This window comes from Ostrinia furnacalis, unplaced genomic scaffold (assembly GCF_004193835.3).
Source record: "Ostrinia furnacalis isolate ACB-3 unplaced genomic scaffold, ASM419383v2 OfSCF7492, whole genome shotgun sequence".
In the NCBI taxonomy this organism is placed as follows: Eukaryota; Metazoa; Arthropoda; class Insecta; order Lepidoptera; family Crambidae; genus Ostrinia; species Ostrinia furnacalis.
Genome location: NW_021137731.1, coordinates 260634 through 268466, shown reverse-complemented (window position 1 = coordinate 268466; position 7833 = coordinate 260634).

Below are 7833 nucleotides of genomic sequence, written 5' to 3'. Positions count from 1 at the left end.
GTAATACCACTAAACTCTACAATAAATTTAAATTCTTGAATTTTGAACAAAAACAATGCATTTTAAGGTTACATCCTGCAGCACGTAGAGCATTACACATTGGACCTAAAAGCAACTAAATAAGAGTCATGTTTGCAGTGCAACTGTAAAACTTGACCTGCAATCGAATGGATAGTTTTAACAATGGACGCTGTAACTAATTTCATATAACATACTATCACAATGAAGCTGAATGCAGTGGGTTTAATTTCAAAACAGCAATTCACGAGAAACCGTTTGAGAAGCGCCTGGATGCGGGCGGCGTAGGACCTGTCATTGTGCAAATCCTTGGGGGAGGCCTTTGTCCAGCAGTGGACGTCATTTGGCTGAAACGAATTCACGAGAAAATTGATTTCTCCAATGCATCTTTAAAAAAAAAACAATTTTCATAAAATGGCGAAAACAAAAAACTTTTATTGAAGAAGCAAGTCGTGCTGATTTAATGATTTTTCTACTCATTTACTGTTAGGTTTCATTTCATCAAAATCTCAGAATGCATCTACCTAAGTATGGTAGAGTGATAACAAATAACTAAATTACTTAGCTTTTGCTATACATTTTCTAAGACTCAGATATCAAACTTAAATTTATTTAACAAAAAAAAGTGTGCTCACTCGATAAATATTAAAACAGAGCCTTCTGAACTCCCCTTAATGTGTTACTAGCTCTCCACTCATTCTCGCCCTGTATGGTTAATAGGTTTCTACTGTCTCTTTCTCACTACATGCTATATGTATAAGTACATCTCGCTCTTTAAACCGTTCGTCGCATGCGTTTTCCTTGCACACGCCTATAATTTCCTATTTTACAAAAAAAGTGATAAAGTTGAATTGTTATGACACTCATTGATACACAGATGACGTTATTACTAGAAAAGACTATACTGTGAGCTAAACATGTGCTAAGGAGATAAAAACGAGTGAAAATTATACAAAATAATCACGATTTTCCAACGATTTCCAAAAATTTTAATGAAAAATCACGGGAAGGTATAAGGGAAAGTGCATGAAATATTGAAGTGTTTTTTTATCCTTGAGCCAATTTTAAAATATCATACATGTCGAAATAAAAATGTCCCAATAACCACTTTATTTTTTCTTCGTTACAGATTTACTTATTAAATAAGCTATTGTTCTAACTTAACGGCCTAAACAATCCAAATATCCAAAAAAGGCAACCCAGTGACTAGAAAATGTTGAATGTTATACCATATCTAGCAACTTTATACTTATGATCTGTGCTTATTCTATTTATAGTGACAGCTGCTGAATATTGATATTCACTAAATTACTAACTCAATTGGCGTCACAAGTTAATTTAATTTAGTGATATTAATTAAGTACGGGGTTAAAAGTCAACCTTTGTTTATGGGAGGCATAAATTTTAGTACACTGCAAATAATTCCAAAGGCTTACTTGGTATTATTTGTTCGCTGTTGTTTTGAAAATAAAACCGTTAGCAAATGTCTTTACATAAAACACAGTAAGTATACCTACCTACTAAGTACTTTTTAGCATACTTATTTGATGACGTATTATATTGGCGTAAGTCAAAGTCAACAAAAAAGTGTAATTACAACTCCATAAACATCGTAGTTAGTTTAAGGTTCGTAAGTCCGTCTTTACATAAGGGATCAACAACAGAAATAAACAGGAAGAACATGTTTGCGCATTATTTGTCAAGTCATTGTGTCTGGACATCCAGGCCATAATATGAGTGCTGGAAGACAGCCTGAGAGTTTTATTCCACTACAGTCCTGGTAATGAACGTAGAGTTTGATCGTAATAAGTTGAGGTACATCAATTCTTTTAAAATACTTCGTTGTACCCTTCTCGAGAGAGGCGTGTTCTCTGTCTAAGAAACAAAGTAGTACTGAGCATGCAATTGCACGATTACCGGGTGCAAAAAGTATCACGAGTAATACTTTAGAGAACACTTTACGTTACAAGAGCAAAATTTTATTCTATTCACTATATTTTCTTCTGATCTATGTTCTTAAAGTTCCTCCACATGACTTCTAGCATAAAAGTAATCGATACTAAAATACAATTCACCATTAAAAGTATATTGAACTATTAAAACTTTAAGATCAATATTCGATTCGTGGTGCGTCCATATCCTGTGCGAATGTCCGAAACAAAAGAAACGACGTTGATATTAACAATTTTGTGTAGTTTTATATGTCAAAAAACTTTTATGACTATGAACATAGTTTTTTGCCAATTTTGCATTTAAATTCCGTTTATGACCTGTCTATCTTGACTCAGCATCGATCATCAAAGTGAATTTGCGTCTATGCAACTCGATTGTTCGACCAAATGAATTATTCAAACTCCGTACAAATCTATTACAAGTACCGAAAAGGTCTATTGCCATTGAAGGCACGTACAAATATTATTATGTCATCAATGTATGCACATCAGTGACTTCTTTCTAAGCACCAAAACTTATACTATTTCTTTTACTGTCTTAGGAGCAAGTTTAATTCCAAAACCAACCTTCTTGCTCATGATTTAAGGTAGTCACTTACGAGTTTTCGATGATTTAGGATGTAACATTGTAATGTGTATTTGAAATTTTACAATCCAACGTCCGGTGTGTAATTTTGTATGCTCTAAACATAAACTTTCCGGAAGAAGAGGTGTTTGCACTGTTCAATAATAGAAAGATGTAACGTTATCTTGGTCACGTATGGACTGATGAACCTATATTTAATATTGTAAGAAATATAATTGCTTACTTCTCTTGATTTGCAAATAGCAGGCTTGAATCAATATCTGACTGAAAAGAAACGTATGCCGTGCTTCAGAAGGCTCAAGCGGTTGGTGTAATTGGCATCTGTCAATGACATGTAGAAAAAGATCGCCACACGATACAAGTATAATAATTGCAAATATTGGTGTGAATCTTAATCTAGGTCAGGGGTGGCCAATTAGATTAGACATAAGATCTACTGTTTACTAACGAAACCCTGAGTGATCTTACACTTATATACTTCTTGAAATCTTAAATGAAACAGCATAGTTTAGTACACAATCATGTAGTATTTTTTGCCTTGACACGATCGACTGGACTAATAGTCGCGATCGACCGGTTGGCCACCCCTGATCTAGGTCCTCCATTTGCTAATTAGAGAGGAGTGGTAGAGACTAAAATTTTCTGATGGGGCTCGGTAAGCCGATAGGCAACAAGCTGAAACATTGAAGCAGCCATTCCTGCGGGTCATTCTACAATCTAAAGGAAGTTCCATAAACCCATTAACGAAATCACAGGCGCCAGGAAGTATCGAGCATTGAAATTCGACAGTGCATTACCGATGCAGCTGGCATTGCTGCAATTAGGACAGTCGGTGACGTGACGATGGCCCCACGAGCACGTGACGTGAAATCTCATCGGATCGGATATTGCTATTAACAGCTGTTGCTAGGGAAGTAGCTGGTATTGTATTTAAATCGCAACTTTTGGGGAATCAATGGGCTTCATTAGGATTATTTTGTTGTATATCTTGATTGGTGTTGGGAGAATGAATAAGCAGCATTGTTTGCCTGCTTGGCTATCAATACACTTGTCAACGTGATATGTAAAGTGTCCTTTTACGACTACAGCGGTATGCTAAGTATCCACAGTGACACCAAAGTTTTGGTAAGAAAGCAGTATAAAAAAGTAACAATTAGATTTTATGAGATTTGACTCTAAAATACAACTTTTTATTATGAACCCAAATTTTATTTTTGGTTTTTAATCAACCTTATAGGTCTCCTGTAACGGCCGTGCTGTGTAGAGTTAGCAGCTTGGCTCTACATAACATCCGATAACTTTTTCTCAATGCGAGCCTTTACAGTTTCGTTTTGGAAAATGTTACTTGTTTTGGTGTGATATTTATGACCTGAACAGACTTGTGGTTTGTTAATTTGTGGCAACAAACAGTGCAAACGAAAGGTGACCACAATTCACATTGCTTTTGCTACACACAGACACGTGACGTCGCTCGGAAGCGTTCGGCGCACGTTCGGTCATTTCCGTTCGAGGTGGATGACAGTTCGGGTGGCCATACTCGAGGAGAGTTTGGGAGTAAGATGAAAACTTTTGACTTTTTAGATTGCTTATATTGGCCCGAAAATAAAATATTATAAGCTCTAAAAACTATCTGTACACATAAAGCATGTATTAAATTTTAGATAAAATACCGTTTTGATTATACTGAAGATTAAAAGATGCATTGAAGCCATGGTCATTTATTTATGAAAAGAAAGATAGGTATGTTACAACAATAGATCGTATAATTACTAATGTACCTAAATAATCAGTTGATGTTGTTTTACTTCCGTACCTTTCAAAGCAATATGTGTATTGACAAATTTCACATAGTAAATTATCTTTTTTTTTTTGCAGTTCCATTGTCTTCAATCTCCTTTCAATCATAGCCACCCTACCCCCAAAACAACAATGTCGTTAAAATCGTAATTCGGCGTAGGAGTAGAATTCGAAATTCGAAGTTGAACGCACCCCGAGGCGGAAGCGCCGTCTGCGCGGAAACGGGGAGGTGGGCATTGTGCATTTTTTTAATATCTATTTTCGTCATTCGCAGGATATTAGGTTTTTGGGGGCGATGACACTGGCCACTTGCTTTAGAATGGGTTGTCCAGCTTTGGGAATTTTCCTTCTATTAACGCCTAAGTACAGGCGGCTATTAAATACTTTACACGCCACCGTTTGATCCAAAACCTAATCTAAGTAGTTTGTGTGACCTATTGAGGTCGAGAAAACTGATTTATTAAGGTAAATGTACGTATAAAAACTCTCAGGGCAATATTGATGCACAAAAAATTAATGAAGAGAGAGATTCTGGCGTGGTATACGAGGACCATAGTCTTTTCAAGAAGCTTGTAAAATCCTTGAGAGATGAGTTTTTTTGTGTCATTTCTATCTTTTATTGTCTTTTCAAACAATTATCCTGAAATTAAATACCTACTTCTCAATCAAATCAAAGATCCATGATACTCAATACTTAATTAATTATTGCATTCAAAATGTTACAAAGGTGGTTTGATGGTAACGACGCACTTTAGTAATTATTTATGTAATAATTTAATCAAAGCTAACCTAAATCATCAATATCAGAACTGACATTAGCACACGTCTAATTTAATCAAATTGTGTTCAGTCTATCACGCTGCCCAGTTTATCGGTGAATCTGTATTATCCAAACCAGCTCAATCGCATGCATTGTACTGCATTTCATCGCCTTAATTGAATTAAGATCTTGATGTACGAATCAAAGCAAACGTTACGTAACACAGCTCGACTGAATCGATTACATCATTGTTAATCGCGGTTTACACTCGAATGAAATGTAATATCGAGATTTGGCGACTTCCTGCTCTGAGATATATCGTTCAGTGGTCTGAAGAAACTGCTAAGCTGAAGATTTCCTGTGTTTGTAACAAACACTTCAATAATAGAGAAGCCGTTCAGTTTAAAAATGTTACAGTGGGTCATGATCTTTTAAAATAAAAATATAAAAATGTGTTGAATATGGAATTTGTTTAAAATTTTGCAAAGAAAACTAAGATTTGACACCATAACATAATTTAAAGGATAACTTTTCTAAAAGAACTTGACTGCAAAATATGAGTAAAATAGAGTTGGCGAAAAGTGGCGTCATAGCATCTTTGTTTTAAAATGAATGGTAAAAGGTTTATAAGATGTCAATTGAATGTCAACAGGCAAGAACATGGAAATGAACAGACTTTATTGAATCGTGTGATGTAATTAATTTGCTAACCAACTTTTAATTGGCCAAATCACGAACCTAATCATCTCAATAACGAACATGATCAAAGGCCAACTAGATCGATATTGCGTCGTGATGAATAAATCGCTGTTAACGAGATGCTGAGTGAAATCGCTGTGTGGGATGCGCGGGCGCCGGTGACGTCACGCCGGATGGTTGTGGCCGAAACGCCATATATGGATAAACTAGCTGACCCGGCGAACTTTGTTCCGCCTTAATGGCAATAAATAAGCAGACTTTTTTTTATTTCGAACGGGATAAAAAGTATCCTATGTCCTTCTCTAAACTACCTCCCTGACATGTTTCAGCTAAATCGGTTCGGCCGTTCTTGAGTTATAAGCGAAGTAACTAACACGACTTTCTTTTATATATATATAAGATTAATAGAACTGTTTTTTTTTTAATTAGAGAAAAGCATTCTGTTAAAATGAATCTTGTTGAAAGTTCATTTTCAGTTTTTGTTATGTAATATGCCTTTCAGTAAAACCGGTTCACGAAAACAAGCGTCACATAGCATGATTTCCCGGGGTTTTTTTTTCATTAAAAACCCAACCAATGAAGGTCAAGTTTGTCCCAAGGGAATGTTAAAAACTGTCTTTGGATCAGCAACGAAATTAATCAGAAGAATATAGGAGGAATATTCGAAGTTAAGGCTCAATTTCTCTCCATTGTAAAGCAAATGACAGGTGACAAAACAAAGATCCTGTCTTGAGATGAGGAAAAGGAAATCTTAAAAATAATGGTCTTAAAAAATAGATAAACTAAACCATGTCAAAACAAAAGAAAACAAAAGAAAACAAACGATCTACATGCATCTCATTACGATCATAAAAACCGTGTCTTCAAACGACCAACCACAGAACAATTAAAAGACAAGAGAAAGCCTCAACCAAATACAGACAACAATTACGCTCCGCATCAGATTTTTGGTTGACAATCGCCTCGTAATGGACTCGCCTATTCCACAAAGCTAAGTGGCCCATTCAGGCACAGTAGCAGCCCAAAAAGGGCACTATCGTGTCGATTTAAATTTGGACAAAAAGACCGTATCTCGTTTAATTGTTGAGTCCTTTTTAGGCGGTTGACAACACGACAAAACGCCAAATACGTCAGGAACCGCCGCCTACTCAGACCAGCGATCCTAACACCTGATTTTAAGTTAAACAGTGTATTTTAGACACAGTTGTGTGTGTTGTGACTTACTTTGAAAAAAATATGTTATTTCTAAAATAAAATACTCGTAATAAGTAAAGAAAGCGACTTTATATATGTGTCACAAGACTGGCGTTAATTACAGAATGTAGATTTTTAATTTCATCATATTTTTATGCATGACAAGGCAGGTATTTGACCGCAGTCGCACCTGGTGTTAAGTAAGATGCAGTCTAGGATGATTTTTTTTTTCAAAAGCTTACATGCAGCTTTATTTACAAAAATCACCCCCAAGTTTCCTTAATGGGTTTCCTTTATGGTGATATTTTATTTTTTGAAATATTAGATATTTAAGTAGTCCAAGCGTCCAATATGGTCTTCCTAAATTAACTTTTCAAACATTTTGTGCCCATCAATTTTTTCTCTTTTCACGGGCAAGAAAAACTGTTGGCACAACCAATTTAGTTTACATTATATTTAAAAAGAAGTGCCACGCCATTAGTTGCAGACGTGTCTTTATATATTTTATCGGTCCGTCTACATCCATTTACTGCCCATTTACAAACAAACAACTTGTAAATACACTATTAAGGATGCCATGTCGAAAGGTTGAACAAAACAGCTTAATTAAATCTATGCGCATAATTTTATTATGATTTTTTATGGAATTTTATGGTGATTTTATTATAGTTGAAATTGCTTTATAAGGGCAGAACATTTTTTCTCGTATGATAACATACATTGGTATTTACTTTAGTTTATTGATCGTGACAATGGCGCCTAGATATTAATTTTGACAGTCGGTTAAAAAGCTCCTAGACTTTGAATCGGTTGAATAGCTCCTGTCT